At 29.3% G+C, this 21,470-nt stretch overlaps 1 protein-coding gene across 1 annotated transcript in view; it reads right to left on the bottom strand.

Annotated features, from left to right (window-relative positions):
* LOC148309159 (uncharacterized) overlaps positions 1-21,470 on the bottom strand; it is a 466,414-nt gene that overhangs the window by 337,496 nt on the left and 107,448 nt on the right. The window contains exon 4 of the mRNA XM_088260540.1: positions 18,312-18,393. The gene's annotated coding sequence lies outside the window, so the exon portion shown is untranslated. The remainder of the gene's footprint in view (positions 1-18,311; positions 18,394-21,470) is intronic.

The following is a 21,470-nucleotide window of genomic DNA, read 5'->3' as shown; positions in this document are numbered from 1 at the left end:
TAGACGTAAAAATCTCGGTGAGTGGTTATATACTAATTTTATTAACATTTTTGTAAAAAAATAAATAAGTAAAAATTACATTCCCTTACCAAAAACTTCCACACACTCCGTACATCATATACTAATATGATTTAAAAACTCCTAAATGCTATTTTTATTGTGCGTTGGGTAGCAACTCCAAATAACAACTACGAATGGACGAAAAAAAATGGTTGAAACAAAGTTGTTTTATTTTATAAAGTTTTAGTATATAGTTGTTTGACCTGTCATAAGTTGTCATGTTGAATATCTCATCTATCCGAGTCCGTCTTGGAAAATTAATACATTGTATTTTTTTTAATGTACATCACTTACTCTATACCAAATAACGTCTTCATGTAAAATGTGGTTTACTTGTAGGTACAAATATACAAATTATAAAATAAATAAAATAAAACATCTAGTTTTTCATTTTTTTAAATATAAAGGTAAAAAAAATAAAATCGGAAAATATAGAATAAAGCAAGATAATGTATTTGATGTTATCCCTGTATCTACATTTTTCAATACCTAAGATTTATTTATATTGAGTAATATACCTTCCTTGTAAATTTAATCAAATATATATTTTGATGTGCTGTAAACATTTTACGATTTTAGATGGAATTTGATTACATCAATTTATACTATCTTAGAATATAATTTAAGATGATATCTATAACATTTTATACATATTTATTAGTTTTTCCGATAGGGTGTCCATTATCAAGTGTGAACAAAAATAATAAACCCTTAAATTAAAATATTTAAAATATAGATTTGACAGTAACTTTGTGGAAAATATGATGATTTGGAAGTAGAAATATAACACTTCTTCTATAAGACCACTTTTAGGTTTGATAATATCAACACGACTAGTTTCAAGAACATCTGTAATTCTCAAAACAAGTCGTTTTAATGTTATTTTTTGACATCTCATCATTGATGAAGAAGAATATGGAAGTATGAAAAATTACTCCTTTAATTGTAGATAATCCAAATTTGTGAACAAGTATCTGGACACAGTTAAAATGTTGTAAGTCGTATAACATTAACAAAATAAAACTTGGTCTAATTCAATTGTTTAATTTTTAATCAAATTTAAACCGTTAAATTAAAAGAATTACGATAGAGACTATCATAATTCCGATAACTTGACTAAGTACTTCTCAGTCTTATTTTGATTCAATTATGATGGAAAGTGCTATGCGATTTGAAACGCATAATAACCAAACCATTTTTTTTAAATAAACAAACTAATATTACCCAGTATACGTAAGTTAATTAATGCAATTAATTTTTTCTGCCTCCCTAAATATATATGTATATATATATATATATATATATATATATGTATATATATATATATATATATATATATATATATATATATATATATATATATATATATACACATACATACACACACCATATTTAATTATTTACGGCACTTATTACAGATATTGAATTACTGATAATCATTGGTCTTTTAACAATGTCGTTTTGTTAGAAACTTTCACGAACACCTGACGATGACAACGAGCCAAGATTTTATGTCATAATAAAATTTTAATTTACTGCTCAATCATATACTATCATAATGGCGGTTACTGTAGGCTTCAGCCTACCAGTTCACTCAGCCAACTCGTTCCTAATATCATGTCATTACGACTATTATGTCATTTGGAAACCAGAACTACAAGTAATTTGGGGAGGAGAATATGTATAGTTTTGATTTTACTTTAATCGATCACCGATCTGATAGAAAAGCTATGAATTTTTTTTTATTTCACTATTTGTATCATATCTAAGGTTTACTCATTAAAGCATCTTTTATAGTCTTAACGTGTGCATGAAACAATTCTGAGTACCAATTATTTTCATAGAAAAAAATGGGATTCAATCCTCCTACTTTCACTCTGTATATGAGAATGGCAAAGACGTGCATTTTTACTAGAAAACTTGAGGCAGCTTTGAAAATGGATTTTTTAACGTACTTGGCGCATTCTTTAATAAGTCTTTTCCTTCAATGTATCTAAGTAGAAACTTAAAAATTTGAATGTTTTTTTTTTAATGAATTATTTATTCTAAAGTGAAAACAAATCGTGAAATTTCTGGAATTGAGGTACACTATGTTTCACTGAAATTATCGATGAGATTTTTAGACTACATATATTTTATCCAAAGTGTTCAAAATATTGTGTTCGTAAGCATTTTTTTCTAAAGTAAAGTATTTACTTATGTTTCTTGGTAGAACTGCATTTTACATAATAAAATAACAATTTTATAGTTTTTTCCACACTTGAATTAATTTGACCAGTGACCAAGACAAAACTTTATATTATATACAAAACAGGTCTTGTTGTGTATTTAACATTGAATTTTGTCTAACCATTTAAGGCATAATTTTTGATCTAATATGTACTGAATTATTTACTCTACGGATTAATATCAATTATACGTGTTTCAATTTGAGATGGCGTATCATTTGTTTTTTACATAAAGAAGAAAAAATTATAGATGTTTCATCTCAAGTTGCGACACCTATAAACCTAACCTAACCTAACCCAATCATTTCAATCTATTTTTTTTTCGATATAATGTTCTATTGCATTCTTTTCTACACATCTCTATTCTTGACAAAGCCATTCTATCTTCTACCCAGTACTCGCCTCAGGCATATTCATTGCTCGGTTAGTAGCTGAGTGGATTACACGAAGTAATAATGGTTTCGGAAGCCGCGGGCAGGGCACCATTAACACGTGGTTGATTTTAGGAAGCCTAATTGCCGGTTTGATAAATCCATCCAACGGAATTACCCGCCATTTGAACGAATCACCTTTTTTATTTCGTAATTAATACTCCATTTATTCCGGCGATAGATTTTCACTAGCCCGCGGGTTCCATATATTTGTTAATATGGATTGTGTGTGCTTAGTTACCAACTCACAGGAAGAGACTATATCAGGGATGGCGAACCTTTATGAGCCTGACTGCCATTTTTTTCTTCTTCTTTTTCTTTATTAAGGACTATATCTTGACATTTTCTGGTCCTTTCCTGGGAGGTGGAATACTAGCTGTCTCTTCGTCGTTTGGTTGGTATTCCTGAGGATTGCTACCTCTTATGCTGCTGTCTGCTGCGATCTTTACCACTCGATCCGAACTTGCTCTTCCCACATGATTTCTCAAGAAACGTCTTCTTTCTCTTCCCCGTCGCACAATATCTTCAACATCACAGATTTTTCTTATTTCAGAGTTTCTTACTCTGCGATCTGGCACAAAGTGTTAGGCCTGCAATGGGTCGAAGAGCCTTTATTTTATTGATAATTTTCAACATAATAATATGTCGCGTGCCACGTGCCACGTGGAAATAAAAATGTACCAAATGTTTGTATAACAAAGCATTAATACATATAAAAAATAATGAAATACTTAATAATGGCAAAAAATATAGACTTAATAAAAAATGTAAAACCCTTAAAACTTCGATATTATTGAGATTTTTTTTGTTGGATGCTAGACGACAATTTTTTTATATCGAGTTAATAGCTGGTAGCTTTTAATAGAATACAAACGGTAGTGTTTTCATCTGTAAGTCTTAACTTAAAAAAATTGTAACATCACTTTTATTTTTTTCTCTTTATTCGTGTGCCTTGCGAAATCATCTCGCATGCCATAGATTCGCCATCCCTGGACTATATCATCAATATACGTGTTAAACATAGTTTTGATAAATTTACATTTATCAATTTAAAAAATCCAGTTTCAATATTAATATATTTTTAATTCCATATAATTTCACAGCCTTAAATAGTGATTGGTGTTAAATTAAATTAAATTATATGTTCAAACATATGTATATTGAATCCATTTCAAAAACATACATAAATTTGTTTTTATATATATTTAAAACAGGTTACATGGGTTTAGTGACATCATCAGACTGTTTTAACCTTAGTCACATTAAGATAATAAATTAATTTTAAAAATCTAGACTATATTTAGGTTTAATGGCGGGATTAGTGCTATGAAGCAATATCTTCCTACTAACCAAAATAAGATATGTTTATCAGAATCTAAAATTATTTTGTTATGAAATTTGTTGATCACACTGTAGAGATATTCATTTGAAAGAGGAAACAAAAAATGTGACCAATGAGCGCTTTCACCCAATGACAGACATCGTCAGACCAATGCGCCTACCTTTGATGTGGTGGTTTAAAAAAAATATTTCCTTACTTTGTTGATATACTCTATAATCTATTTAAATAAAAACAGGCACACACGAAATACTAAACATTGTTCATGGCAGACAACATAATTGTCGATAGCTGCTGTCAGTATTTTCAATGATTTTGATTGTATATATTTTCATTGCTTCACAAGTATCTATTGTAATCAATTGTTTCAGAAATTTGTTTTTTCTAATTTCTTTCTTTTACGTTTAACCAGACTGAGCCACAGAAACACGCGGCTGGATTGAAACTAGTTCCAAATATAAATCAAAACGTAATGAATATTAATGTGACAACAAAAAGAAAAGTTCACTTGCATATTATAATATACACATACTTGTATGTGTGAAGGAGTAGTACGTAATACTCTCGATTTAAATTTTATAAATAAAATATAAATTAGAATAAATAATAACAGCGCTGAAGGTGTTATCCCACCTTATGCACTTGTCGCGCTAAGCTTGGTAGCTCTCGGTAATCGCTTGAGCTAACCTGTTCAGCTCTGGCATTTGTCCAGTTAAATAGGCGTGATTAAAATAATGGAACACAGTGGCGGTAGGTGGGTGATTTAAATATCCTCTATCCATACGATTTTTTTTTTGTTGAATTTGGTAATTTAACTGAACAGTTACATAAATACATTTACAATAATGGGAATCAAAAAGACAGGTATTGTAATTAACATTTAGCATTTACAAAATTTCGGGTATGTCGTTAAGTGTAAATACCTGAAGAGGGCGGGAGGAAGGAAAAGGGGAAAAGGGAATTATGTTTTGTTAAGTTATATTTTGTAATTTATAATTGTATTAGAGATTAAATGTAATCATACAATGTAAAAAATAAAGAGAATTTCGGAAACAAAATTATCTACAGAATAATTTGAATATCATAAATATAATACAATATACTTTTATCAGTCATCATATTTTTATCACTTTGTTTTTTTCTTCTTATCTTTTAGGATTTTTTGTATTTAATTTTTCTATTTTCCATTCATAATAAGGTAAAGTATATGGTTAATTATATCTCATACAATTTACTTGAGAGCGGTCAGGTTAAGAGTTGTAATAATTGGCGGGTACGTATGAGGAGATGCATGAACGTGGAAGAGGCGAAGAATGTTTGCAACAACAGAGTAGTGTGATGTTTTATTCTCTCTGCCTACCCCTGCGGAGAAACGGCTTGATGGTTAGTTAGTATTAAATTTTTTTTTTTTATTTTACGCTGTACCTCTCCAGGTTCAGGCGTATAAAATATATTACAGAAATCTTTAAGGATTTAATATCTTAGTTTGGTTGATTTTAGACCCTCAAAATAAGATAAAGGAACGTCACTTATTTATATGTGTAAGGGTAGTTTATACAGTCTCAACTATCTGTATTTTATTCAACATAATATGCAATGGACTTTATTCAATTAATTTTTAACTTAGGTACATATAATATTTTTACATAATATTACAAAATCTTTCAATAATTAGTATATTTGCTTCCTTAATTCAGATTGATATTTATTGTTTTATAAAAAAAAAAAAACAAAATTAAAAGTTATTAAATATGTAGAAATTAATGAAGAGAGCTACGCCACTGGACAAATACCTTAAGAAACAACATACCGGGTGGACAATAGCGATTATTAAGAAACGGTATTTTTCTTATTATCCGCCATTATTTATTCTCTATCCATTAACGGAGCAGTGGCGGTTCTTATAATAACCCACACACAGATATGCATATGTACTTATTTACGTATAATGGAGTGTATATATATATATATGTATAATATAAAGTGGTCGTCTTACCTTCCGTCTATATAAATGAGTATAAACCTACGTTCAATTCTGAACACTCGTTATTTCTAAAGCTATACCTTTCATGAACAGGTATTTAAATCGATTGATAAGTATACAGAAAGTGTTGTTTTTGCATTTTGAAGAAAAGGAATTGTTTAATTATTTTTTTGAATATACTAAATACTTTTCAAATGGATAAAAAACATTCAGGTTTTACCTTAAAAGATTTGTTGCATAGTAAATATGCAATAAGTGGCTTGATATTTATTTTAAATACATTTTAATATATTTTCAAACTTTAAAAACGATCACCTGAAAAATCAAGTTTTTGATTTATGACGTTGTTGAAAAGAGTGAGCGATATGTAGTAACCTTTAATTTAGAAGAAAAGAGAGTTTAACCTTTCCTAATATAAATTATAAAGATATCAACGTCTAATTTCATAATTTAGTCATTCAAAATTTCACTTACTTCATCAACTTATATGACAAGTCCATCTGTTAACCTTTTTAAGCCTAATATATTTTTAGTAAAAAAACTTAAAGGTAATAATGTTTTTTTTTTCGAAAGTATGCACTAGATATATTATTGAATATGCTACGTAATCAAATTGAGTTACCGATATCAGATTCTTTGCCCGAATTTTTCAACTAAACAACCACATTCAAATTAATAATAATAAACATACTTTTCTTTAAAAAAGTGCTGTTAGATTAGGTTACCTCTCGCTTTGGGTGCATCGCTATCATTTGTATGGTGATTTAATAAATTATTATAATTTTCTTCATTCACGTGACGACACAATTTGCGCAGCCATTATAAACAACTGCATTATAATGGCACTTAACAAGTTTCTTTATTGTACATAATGTTATCATCTCACAGCAGCATTATAATCTACATGACTTTATTAATACTGTCGATATACATATGTACGAGTTTGTCTATATTTCACCAAACGCATTTGAAATACTTGTGTATATTTGAAATTGTTCGCCTCCGTAGTGTAATGGTTAGCACGCTCGGCTACCGTTCTGGAGGTCCCGGGTTCGATTCCCAGGGGGGGGTTAAAAAAATAAAAGTGATTTTTTCACTGTAATATTTATTCAATATTACCCTGGACTGGTACCTGAATCTGAAGGGCTGATCACCTTTCCTTCATGTGTTAACGATCAAGATAACACTGCGTTTATATGACACAGTGCCCTATGCACCATTGGGTGCGGATAAGGGTTTATATATATAAATATATATATATATATATATATATATATATATATATATATATATATATATATATATATATATGTATATATAAATATATATATATATATATATATATATATATATATATATATATATATATATATATATATATATATATATTTGAAATCCTGGCGTTCAGTAGGATTCTTGTTCTTACATTTTTTTGACATATCAACATATGTTTCCTATAAAATAGAGAAGTATTTGTGTTTTTATTATTTTCAATAATATTTCAATTTCATACTATTTCTGTGAGCCTAAGCGGCTCATTATTAGAAATAGGTATCGAATTGCGGGAGAGTGGGATCGAACCGAGAAGCTCTGACTTCAGAATCCGCGACACTAACCACGGGACCACAACCCGACACAAAAAATAGATAAAGATAGAGTAGATAAAGAATAACATGGAAGTCTTTTTATTATTTTTATCATAGGCCGGTTAAGTGTTCACTTTATACACGAACAACATTCACCAATTCCATCCATGATTGACAACCGCAATACTAAAATTTCTCCTTAACATATTGATCAATCTCGTAACACAATATGAGTTCTCATGTAATACTGGTACATATGTTTGAGTTCACACGAATAAAGGCTTTCCTCAATCCAACATTACACACGTGTAACATTCACCATTCTACCCATTGGCAACCACACTACTCTAATTCTGGAAGACATACATATATGATCAATCTCATTACGTTCCTTAATTGAGTTCAAGACAGCCATCTATGATTAGATTTAGAAAGCTTTTATTTAGCATACACCCCTTTATTCCTATGCAAGATTCGAACCCGGATTATTATTAGTGTTAAAACGGCTAATTTTCAATTTTTATGCAGCTTAACGTTGATTATTTTATTCATATCATTTTGAGTGTGTCCAAATACTTCTTGACTGAGGAGTTATTTTACATTTTTGATATCTCTACATACAACAGGAAGAATATAGAAGTCGGTGCATTTACAAGTCATATTTCAGTTTTGGATCCATCATACAAATAAAAGGGTCTTTACTTATTAACAACTTTCTTAATCCAATCATGGATGGCTGTTGTGAACTCAATCCTGAAACGTCTTGAGATGGATCATACAAATACATGTGTGACTTCCAAAATTTGAATAGTGTGGTTGTCAATCATGGATAGAATGGTGAATGTTGCATGTGTGTAAAGTGATTACTAAATAAGACTATTACAGGTCATAAGGCCTGTAAATGCCTAGACATCTATATTCCTCTTTACCTTTGTTGAGAAGTCAAAAATAAAGATATAATTAAAAATATTTGAAGCAATAACCTTGTGATTTTAAAACAAAGTTATATTTTAATAATATTTAAAATAAAACTAACCGTTATCAGTTATAATAAGATAGCGATTTATGATCGTTAGTTTATAAAAAATAATATTACCAATTAATGTCCGATGGGATTGGTTAAAATAATATTTTATTTTCATTTAAAATACATGGGTAGAAAACATGTATCAAACGTGAAGGTATTAAAAACAGCATCGTTCTTTTTCCAGAAAATACCAAAAACTGTATGAAACAGAATCTGCGCGTGGAAATATATAATGTTATGTATCTCCATAAAACAAACTCTAGCAGTTAAATAAAACTCTGATATTTGTGGTCTCCCAAAAGGACGTGATCTGAATTATGAGCGTACCAGGAGATCAGAAGGCAGAGAAGGTGCTGTGTACAGTTCTAGTACCTTGTATCTCCAATGGATCAGAAAACTGTTTGCTTTACAACATAATAGAGGAAACTTAGTTCGTACTATAAGGATTACTAAAACCAGCTGTATTTTCTGCTCTCCTGATACAACATGAGCATATCTTGGTGATTTTACTCAGAAAATAAATTATTTACTTACAAGAAAATTTGGTTTTAAAATTGTTATAACCATATTGTACAATAACATCTGAATATAAGTAATTGGTAATTTTTATTATATTTTTTTCACATAAAAAAAGACTTATTTATATATTAGATAATAGATTTATATTATCCACTGACACTTCGTGATGGAATTGCATTTTTAATTTATTATTAGATTAAAACCAATATTTTTAGCTTTTCCACTTTTTTATTTGACCAGCGACCGGGTTTCGTCGTTACCGACATCATCAGACTGGTGAGAGGCTTTACAAATTTGTATGTTATATATAAAAGAAGGCAGGAGTTGATAACCATGATTTGATATAATTTTATGAGAAATTAATTTAATTTTAGTGAATTTAAGTATTGTATGATATTTTAAATATTTTTTTATAAAGGTTTTTTGTATTGAAAGCACGATTTTATATAAAGTTAAAATAGATTTGTATTTTTTGTAAATGAATTTAAATTATGTAACGAGGTATCAGGAAATGCTGGTTGACGGCTCCTTCCACTAAGCTGTGGTTGTCCGGGGGGAGTCCGAAGTTCTCTGAAATGTAAATTTCCCGGCAGTCATTTCTTATCGACAAGACATTAAGGCATCTATTGTTTCTTTTCTAATGGGTAAAGTAAGGGAGAATGAATGTGTGTTACTTGATCATTTAATATGTCTTTATTATGACAATTTTTTAATCTATTTATTTCCAAAATTTCGAGCCTATCTAATTTTTTACCTTTACTACATTTGTGTAAGATTTTTACATTAAAATTTTTATCGAAATCATGATTTGACTCTATCAAGTGGTTTGCAAAAGTGGAGTTTTCTTTTTTATTTCTCCAACTTTGGACATGTTCGTTTATTCTTATTTTAAACGATCGTCCTGTTTGCCCCACGTATTCAGCACTGCATGATCCACAACTTAATAAATATGAGCCTGAATTTGTTTCTTTTTCCCTTTTATCTTTATTATTAATTAGTATCTTCCCCAGATTTGAATTATTATAAAAGGCTATGGAACATTCATCTTTGTTCGCTAGTTTTCCGATTCTGTTGCTACTATCCCCTATAAAAGATAATTTAGCCCATTTTTTAACTACTTTTGAAGTCTCTGTAATGAGAGCTTTATTTAATTGAGATGTTGCAAGTCTCTTTTGTTTTTTCCTAATTAATTGATCAATTAAACCACATTCATAACCGTTATTGGAGGCTATCGTCTTTATGATATTAAGTTCAGAGTTGTAATTATCATTATTTAATGGGACATACAACAGCCTATGAATTAAACTATGAAATACAGCGAGTTTATGGGAAATATGATGCTTAGATTTGTTATGAATGATGTTATCGCTGTATGTGGGTTTTCTGTAAATCGCAAATTCTAATTTATTGTTTTCGATGCTAATTTTTAAATCAAGGAAATTTATTACTTTACCGCCCAGTTCCATAGTGAATTGAATTGATTTATTAATTTTATTTATTTCTGTTAGGAAAATGTCTAATTGTCTTTGGCTTCCTGACCATACAATTAGTATATCATCGACGTAGCGGCGATAAAATTTAACGTTTTTGAAAGATTTTAATTTTGTAATGGATTTTTCCATATGATCCATGAATATTTCAGCAAGGATCGGTGAAATGGGGCTTCCCATAGCTAAACCTGATTTTTGTACATAATATTTATTATCGAATTGAAAGTAGTTTTGATCTATACAGGTTTTAATTAAGTTACTAATATCTTTTTTCATTATTGGATTTGTTCCTTTTACATCCATAATATCATTAATTACTACTTTAAGTTCATCTGTTGGAACATTAGTGAATAAACTAACAACATCAAAAGACACGAGGGTAAGATTTTCTGAAATTGCTACGTTTTTAAGGTTATCTATTAATTCTAATGAATTTTGGATTCCATAACTAGGTTTAAATTTCAAAATATTTTTGATGACGTGGTTTCCAAATTTGGCTAATTTATAAGCAGGTGCTGAAGTATATGACACTACAGGTCTTACCGGCATATCTTTTTTGTGAACTTTCGGTTGTCCATAAAGGCGTGGACATTGAGGGTTCATGGCCGTGAGTCTACGGGCATGAAAATCGTCTTTTATGAGCGTTATACAAGTTTTTAAGATAAATTTAACATCAGAGTTAAATTTTGGGGTTGGATCTTTACTACAAGGTATAGAATTGCTGGAATTTATAATTAATTGTACTTTTTGTAAGTAATCTTGTTTATTTAAGATTACTGTTGAATTGCCTTTATCAGCTTTGGAAATAATAAGGTTATGTTCAGAAATTTTGGATTTTAACGACTTTATTATATAAGAATCTAACGTATTAAAATTAGTTTTTTCTTTTTCGTGGTATTTTTTAATAATTTTTGAACATTCATATTTTACCGCCATGTTTTTCGATATTGCTATGTCCGCATCAATAGCTAAGTTTTCAAAGTCTTTGAAAACTTAGCTATTGATGCGGACATAGCAATATCGAAAAACATGGCGGTAAAATATGAATGTTCAAAAATTATTAAAAAATACCACGAAAAAGAAAAAACTAATTTTAATACGTTAGATTCTTATATAATAAAGTCGTTAAAATCCAAAATTTCTGAACATAACCTTATTATTTCCAAAGCTGATAAAGGCAATTCAACAGTAATCTTAAATAAACAAGATTACTTACAAAAAGTACAATTAATTATAAATTCCAGCAATTCTATACCTTGTAGTAAAGATCCAACCCCAAAATTTAACTCTGATGTTAAATTTATCTTAAAAACTTGTATAACGCTCATAAAAGACGATTTTCATGCCCGTAGACTCACGGCCATGAACCCTCAATGTCCACGCCTTTATGGACAACCGAAAGTTCACAAAAAAGATATGCCGGTAAGACCTGTAGTGTCATATACTTCAGCACCTGCTTATAAATTAGCCAAATTTGGAAACCACGTCATCAAAAATATTTTGAAATTTAAACCTAGTTATGGAATCCAAAATTCATTAGAATTAATAGATAACCTTAAAAACGTAGCAATTTCAGAAAATCTTACCCTCGTGTCTTTTGATGTTGTTAGTTTATTCACTAATGTTCCAACAGATGAACTTAAAGTAGTAATTAATGATATTATGGATGTAAAAGGAACAAATCCAATAATGAAAAAAGATATTAGTAACTTAATTAAAACCTGTATAGATCAAAACTACTTTCAATTCGATAATAAATATTATGTACAAAAATCAGGTTTAGCTATGGGAAGCCCCATTTCACCGATCCTTGCTGAAATATTCATGGATCATATGGAAAAATCCATTACAAAATTAAAATCTTTCAAAAACGTTAAATTTTATCGCCGCTACGTCGATGATATACTAATTGTATGGTCAGGAAGCCAAAGACAATTAGACATTTTCCTAACAGAAATAAATAAAATTAATAAATCAATTCAATTCACTATGGAACTGGGCGGTAAAGTAATAAATTTCCTTGATTTAAAAATTAGCATCGAAAACAATAAATTAGAATTTGCGATTTACAGAAAACCCACATACAGCGATAACATCATTCATAACAAATCTAAGCATCATATTTCCCATAAACTCGCTGTATTTCATAGTTTAATTCATAGGCTGTTGTATGTCCCATTAAATAATGATAATTACAACTCTGAACTTAATATCATAAAGACGATAGCCTCCAATAACGGTTATGAATGTGGTTTAATTGATCAATTAATTAGGAAAAAACAAAAGAGACTTGCAACATCTCAATTAAATAAAGCTCTCATTACAGAGACTTCAAAAGTAGTTAAAAAATGGGCTAAATTATCTTTTATAGGGGATAGTAGCAACAGAATCGGAAAACTAGCGAACAAAGATGAATGTTCCATAGCCTTTTATAATAATTCAAATCTGGGGAAGATACTAATTAATAATAAAGATAAAAGGGAAAAAGAAACAAATTCAGGCTCATATTTATTAAGTTGTGGATCATGCAGTGCTGAATACGTGGGGCAAACAGGACGATCGTTTAAAATAAGAATAAACGAACATGTCCAAAGTTGGAGAAATAAAAAAGAAAACTCCACTTTTGCAAACCACTTGATAGAGTCAAATCATGATTTCGATAAAAATTTTAATGTAAAAATCTTACACAAATGTAGTAAAGGTAAAAAATTAGATAGGCTCGAAATTTTGGAAATAAATAGATTAAAAAATTGTCATAATAAAGACATATTAAATGATCAAGTAACACACATTCATTCTCCCTTACTTTACCCATTAGAAAAGAAACAATAGATGCCTTAATGTCTTGTCGATAAGAAATGACTGCCGGGAAATTTACATTTCAGAGAACTTCGGACTCCCCCCGGACAACCACAGCTTAGTGGAAGGAGCCGTCAACCAGCATTTCCTGATACCTCGTTACATAATTTAAATTCATTTACAAAAAATACAAATCTATTTTAACTTTATATAAAATCGTGCTTTCAATACAAAAAACCTTTATAAAAAAATATTTAAAATATCATACAATACTTAAATTCACTAAAATTAAATTAATTTCTCATAAAATTATATCAAATCATGGTTATCAACTCCTGCCTTCTTTTATATATAACATACAAATTTGTAAAGCCTCTCACCAGTCTGATGATGTCGGTAACGACGAAACCCGGTCGCTGGTCAAATAAAAAAGTGGAAAAGCTAAAAATATTGGTTTTAATCTAATAATAAATTATTAGATAATAAGATTTATGGAACACAAAAGATTCATATATAGTGTATAAGATAAATAATACGAGAAAAAAAAATAACTCGAATCGGCCTTAAGACGATATTTTATAAAAATTGCTATGCAAATAAGCCTAATATTCTTTTATTATTATTAAATAGATAGCTTTTATCACTATACGTTAAAAATAATAAGTAACATTTTTTTCCAGTTTCTATATATGAACACGTTGTGAAATACTTTAAAATAAATTATTTTAAAAACTTTATGAAATTAACTTTGATTTTAACACCTTTTTTTAAACAAAGTTAATTAATTTTATAAAGTTTATAAAATGTGCCACAAAGTATCTGCGGAAAACCTTCAAGACTTTAATTATTTTAAATTATAAACAAAACTCTTGTTTTTTACAACTTATTATTTGATTGTTTCAACTAGTATCTGATGCTACAGATGATTCCGTTTACGGGTTTGAATATAGTTTATATTGATAACCGTAAATGTAAACATATGCAGCTTCCAAAACTATCCGTAACAATATGATACTCAAGTGGTCAAAAACAAGTGTATTTATTTATAGTGTAATCTTGTCTTACCACAAAGTGAATGCCGCAACTTTTAACATTATGTGATTGGCACAGAATTTGAATGAATTTTAGTTATTGAAAGTCAGTGTATGTTTGGTTCGTAGTTTTATCGTTTCATTCGCTTAAAAACTGAAAACATGGAGCCAATACACTCTGAAGAAATATATTCCATTACAATGATAGGGATGCCGACTTTCAGCTTATACAAATGTAGGTGTATCGTATGCAAAAAAAATGGAAGAAAACTACCCTCTCGAATAAAACATTGTAATGTATCGACTCCGATAGAAAAATTCCGAATTCACCGGAGGGCCTCCTACTGGAAAACAGGCCCAACTTATCTGCGTAGGATTCCAATAACACAAAGTGCTTTTGCGAATTTTTCCGCTTTATAGGCTCGCATAAGGATGATTATCGCTTGTTTGTGACCCCGACTCCTTATACTGCCCGTCCCGAAAGTTAACCGCCCCTAAAATACGTGTATATTTGTATTTGACGAGTGGGAAAAAAGTTTATATATTTTTTATTTTATGATAACACAAGTAAGAATTGTGAGGTCGGGGGTACTAAACCGGGAATTGAGCCCAGTTTTGTTGGCTATAAATCGGAAATATCGGCGATGAACGTAGGAATTGTGCCCATTTAAAATGTTTACGTGACCATTTCCCGTCGGTCAAGAATATTATATTCTCTACACGTAGGTGAACTAATCTTAAACATTTATAAGCCATGTAATGATACATGCTCGCTTTAAGTGTGGATTAAAAACACGTCCATATCGAATGAAAGAAGCGGTCAACAAATACATCATCAGTATTTACACATATTTTTCGAATGTTTTAGATCGTTTTATGGATCGTGCGCCTAAAATTAGGCAATCTACGTAGCGTCGTAATAAAGTCTTATTAGGGATATCCGTACATCAAATTATCGTCACTCTCCTGACTTACAGTCCTATCTGAGTTCGATTATTTTGTCTTTATTTATCGATGAAGAATAGAGAAGTACGATTTTGTTTTGTACTGATTTCATTATTACATACGAAAAATATTTGACATCTTTCAAAAGCCCGATTATTTTGTCTCCATTTATCGATAAAGAATAGAAAAGTAAGATTTTGTTTTGTTTTGATTTCATGTTAAAGTATTCGATATCGTTCTAAAGACATGGTTCTAAAGACATGATATTTAGTGAAGACGTACGCTTGGAAACTTTTTTATTAATAAAACTGTTTACAACTGAAATTCTTTGAATTTATCAGTTACTATAGGGTCCGCCATCTAAAGTTTTTTTTTTCAACTAGTGCTTATTTCGTGAATGGTAACACTTAGCTCATGTCTGATTTGACAGATAATTAGTTTTATCCTTCCGCTAAGCGAATATGGTTGTGTATACGCTTGAACAACGCTGGGAAATATTGCGACATTACTTTGAAAATCATGGTAATGTTGCAGAATGTGTGCGAAAATTGCGTACGGTTTTTGGAAGAAGAGAAGCACCGTCAGCTCCGTATGTTCGTTATCTTGTGAAAAAAGTGAACGAAACTGGCATCCTCATCGATAAACCAAAGCGTGAAAAGCCAAAAACAGTGCGTACACCCGAGAATATCGATGTTGTGGCAGAAAGTGTGCGTGAAGCGCCATCAACATCAATTCACCGTCGTTCTCAACAATTGAACATTTCGGAGACATCATTGAGACGAATTTTGCATAAAGACCTTGGTATGACGCCAAACAAAGTCCAATTGGTTCAGGAGTTGAAGCCAACTGACCATCCAATGCGTTTTCGCTTCGCTGAGTGGGCCTGCGATCGACTTACAGAAGATGCCGATTTTGCCAAAAAAATCATCTTTTCGGATGAAGCTCATTTTGATCTTGGCGGGTATGTAAACAAGCAAAATTGTCGTATTTGGGGCACAGAAAACCCTCACGCATACATTGAAAAGCCGGTACACCCAAAATGAGTCACTGTTTGGTGCGGATTTTGGTCCAGAGGCATAATTGGGCCATTTTTCTTTGAAAATGAGCAAGGAGTGGCCGTTACAGTCAATGGCGATCGTTATCGGGCCATGTTGAACGGATTTTTGTTCACAAAAATTAAAGAGGAGGATATTGGCAACATTTGGTTTCAACAGGACGGCGCTACGTGCCACACAGCCGTAGTTCAGTAGTTTTTTTTTATAGCATTTTCAAAAAAAAAAAGTTATTTGGCGGACCCTTTACAACCAGTCAGAAGATTGACGATATTTAAAAAATGACAAAATGTCATATTTTTTCAGTGAAATTTAAATTGACACCTTATTTTCGGGCATTCAAATAATTAGGTATTTTTTTTCCATTTCCGTATTGTTGACTGTTTTGTAAAGAAGTTGAGTTTTTTTATTTATTTATTTTACCACCCGGTTTTCAAAATATAATAACTGAATGGTCATAACATTTTTATGATAAAAAAATGGTTATCTCGATACTTTGATGCAATGAAAATATCAACAGTGGTAGAATAAAATTAATGAACTATATTACAGATGAATTTTCAATAAAAATAGCCACAATTATTTTATTTTAAAAGCTAGATAAAACAGTGGAAACATCAAAGCAATGCTTTTAGTTTTGAACTGATATTTCTCGTGCAACTGCATTTTAATATTACAACATTACACAACTTTAGCAATAGCAGCACTGTGATAAATAATGTGATATATCCGACATATTTATAGAGTAATACATAAAAGAATACGTACTAACGTAGTGATTTTTTGTGCCAGTAAACGATAATTAATGACGTAATTCGTAGTATGTCCCAGTATTATGACAGTTTTAGTATTTGTTTTATGACTATGGACAAAATATCAAATTTGAATGATCGCTCAAAGCTACAAAGCAGTGAATTGATCTTATAAAAAATACATAACCAGAGCCCCAAAATATGACATATTCATCAAAATATAAAAAAAAAAAATTTATTTTAAAAACGTAAGCAGTATTAACCCTTTATTTCTTATACCCGTATTTTAAACATGCTTTGCTATAAATTTCTTCGTTCAATACAAGAGGGTTGAAATGAAAAATTGTACTTGGGAATATAAAATTTATTACAGTAGTTATTTGCTATTTTCTTCCGATTTTGTAAAAGACCTATGAAATATTTGTATATTTAAAATTGATACTTGGGTAACATCAACAAAAATAAAGTGATTTTAGTTTGTGTTTTTGCAAACGTTTTATATTTATTATATTAATTGAAGGTGACTTATTAAACGTTATTTGATTTGTGTACTTCCTTCTTCATCTAACCTGCATAATACATTGTTATCTGTATCGTTACTTACGTAAAGGCAAATAAGGTACACTTATAAAAAGGATTTATTTATAAAACGTACATAATTAAGAAATATCCTTAGTTAAGTGGTACATCAATAATTTAGTGTCCGATATAATAAATCATATTGATATTGCATTGCATTCATATTTAATTCTGCACACTCAACTTCAAGGTTTTAAAAAAATACATATGGGCCCAGTTAGTTATTTCGCGTAGTATGTGTTTATGAATAAACTTATGTGTGTGTTTTTTTTTAAATATTATTTATTATATTTGTGTGGAAAAGTAAAAACCTTTCAGTAACTTTAATTTGAATAAAACCGGGTGATAAAACAATTTGAAAAAAATAAATCTATTCTGTACTTTTACCAAAATAATAAATGTATTATATCTTCCTTTTTGTGTGGTAAAAATTTAATTCATATTTGACTTATTTATATTATTAATAATATTATGTTTTTTTTCACTAACCTTATTATTCATAACGACAAATTGCGCGCAGCAGCTTGAAGATCTTCCTGAAATTCTGTGTTCCTTTAGTTCCTTCATTCATCTGTAACAAATAAATAACTAACTAACTTCACTGTTATTTACAAAAATATATTTAACAGGAAAAAACAAAGAAAAATATTACACTTAATTTTTTGCCACAGATTTAAGAGAAAAAACACTTTTTGGTTAAAACAATTTGTTAAAGTGAAATAACAGTTACATGAATTTTTGTGAAATATTATTTCAAGTATTATTATTATTAAAGTAGTATTACATTTATTAAGTTTTAAATTAGTTCATTTTAAGTTATATAAAAAAAAATAAGGTTATGTTTAAATTAAGACTCGCTGATAACTTAACGATATTTAAGTATTCCTACTCAGAACCAAATTTGAACTGGCCGTTATCGTGGAATAATATTATTCAATAGGTTAGGTAAATTTGTTAAGTACATTCCCTTATCAATTTGATTATTATACAATATTTGCAGTATTTTTTCTGGGTTTTGATGGATATCAACAATATGTTTGTTTAAAAATTGGGGATATATTTTATTTATTTAAGGTATCGATTATTTTACGAAGATATTTTTAGGTGAGTTAAATCCTACTCCATTTTCACATTCCTTTATTGTTATTTTATCAGATTTTAGTTTTGTACTGACATTTCTTGATAAACTGCATTTTTCATAATAATATAACTTTTGTATAGTTTTTTCCACATATATTTTGTTTAAGCAGTGAAGGGGCTTTGCCAAATACTAGATTGTTAGCCCTCACTGGGTTTTTGCGTGCCTAGGGCGCATTAAAAAAACGATTTATTCATTATTTATCAGATAATTTATAAGTATATCATTATCATGGATGATTTATTTACAATGATTAAAGAAACACTTGTTTTTTACCACTTGAGCTTTATTATAGACTACATGTTTCAGAAGTTAAACTTCCATCATTCAGGTCTGTATAATAATTTTATATTTATTTGCCTTATTTGCCGTACTGGCCACTGATATTTTATTTATTGTTTCAATAAATATAATGTTATTATACAGACCTGAATGATGGAAGTTTAACTTCTGAAACATGTAGTCCACAATAAAACTCAAGTGGTAAAAAACAAGTGTTTTCTTTAATCATTGTAACATGTCTTACCACAAAGTTAATGCCGAAACAATAAATAAAAAGATGATTTATTTAATTTTAACCCAAATCTATTGAAAAAAAAATTTTTTTTTCGTAATTTAATGATTTTATGGGTAATGGGAGTATATTACAGAGTATTTTTCGCATAATTTTCAAAGTTCCTTTTACTAAGCGTACTTCGTGTATGATTTATTTTTGATAAACCGATATTACTAGCAATTTAATTTTTATACAAAATATTGCACTGTTGATAGTGAAAAAGAAAATTCTTAATTAATTGAAAATCTCGGACAGACGAATGAAAGACTTGCACATTAATTTAATAACAATCGTATAACCTATCATTTTGATTACGAGTTTCATGTTTAAAAAAAGGTAGGAAATGCGATAAAAATATTCTGGTGCGGCTAACAATAGACACTGTTTAATTTACTGATAAGATATTCATTCGCAATATATCAGAACAGGGTAATCTGGAAGTAAGTAAGGTTATAAATTTGTAGTTTAATATGTTTTATTTTAAATTATTATAAGAAATATTGCGGATTAAAAAAAAAACATATCCAATATTTTACATTGCAAGGGCATTAGGCAAGTTGTGTCGAATAAAAACCTCATTTAAGATAAAAGTTTATTTAAAACGGTCAATATCATTGGATTTTCCACTACGTATTGCGTGCGTTTTTCTAGGATGCTACTCGCGCTAAGCGAAACAGCTATCACAAAAATAATTAAATTCAAAAGAATTATCAGAATCGTGCAAATAAAATAAATGTAGAAAAAAACATGATTTTTTTGTTGTTGTATAAAATAAAAAAAATCTGCCAAGAAATTTCCGTACTAAAAGTTTTTTTTTGTATTATATATTTTTGTTAATGTTCGAAATAATTGAAACCTAAGTACGTTTATGAATATAAACGTACTTAGGTTAAATATAATATAGAATTTATGAACGTTTATATTATTCTTAACATTTTGGGTGTGTCTAAATACTTGTTCACAGAACTGGGTTTTCTCCACTTAGGGAGATTGTTTATTTTATTTATTTTTTATATATATTAAAAGCTGCATAAAAGTTAAAAATAACGTTTTCAAGCATTTGCCAAAGGGTCTCTGATGAATAAAAGCTTTCCCAATCCAAGCATAGATGATTCCATAAAACAGTCTTATATGTATATAACGTGGTAATATTTTCCTTCGTAAATTGGGTGTAAATAATATGTAAAGTGAGTGTATAATAATAAAATAAACAATGTGTTGCTTTGTTATTAAAGAAACGACAATAAAAGTTTATTCTCAGTTAATCTTTACAATAATTTTCTATCTATCTGATTCTGACAGTTAACAATATTATATTTTTTCTATCTGATGTCTTTTGTTTTATTCAGTGCGACGCATGCGATATCTGGTGGTAGAACTGTTTTATGTAGGTACTATTTGTAAGTACTTAATAAAATGTATAGGTAGGTACCTAGGTATTTTATTACATGTATATATGTAGGAGTCTCAAAAAAATTAGTATTATGGTGGCAATCATGGATAGAATAGTGAATGTTGCGCGTGTTTAAAGTGATCACTTAACGAGCCTATGACAGGTCATAAGCCCTATAAATACCAAAACATTATTTTTCTCTTATGTCTAAAATGTAAATTGAAAGTAAGTTTAATTTTTATTTATTGTAACAATATTTTTTAAATTGCGTGCTCCAGAGTCTGAAAGACCTGATAAATTAAAGCGAAATGTGTTTAAATTTAACATAACAAATTTTCGTTGTGAGTCATGATAAAAATTCGCTCGTATATATATAATAACAAACAAATTGTTGAATAAAACTTGTTATCAGATATATAACATCAGCCAAGCCTACATTATAATAGATTATACGACAAGTTGTCGACAAACAAACGTTCCAAATTCGAAATGACAATAAATTTTATTCCATTGTAAAAATAAGTTTCCCAAAATATAAATTTATTTACAAAATATAAATTT

This window comes from Brachycentrus maculatus, unplaced genomic scaffold (genome assembly GCF_059751285.1).
Source record: "Brachycentrus maculatus isolate JH-2025_06_01 unplaced genomic scaffold, ASM5975128v1 h1tg000138l, whole genome shotgun sequence".
NCBI classification, from domain to species: Eukaryota; Metazoa; Arthropoda; class Insecta; order Trichoptera; family Brachycentridae; genus Brachycentrus; species Brachycentrus maculatus.
Note: the sequence above shows the minus strand (reverse complement) of the source record. Positions and strands in the feature narration are given on the sequence as shown.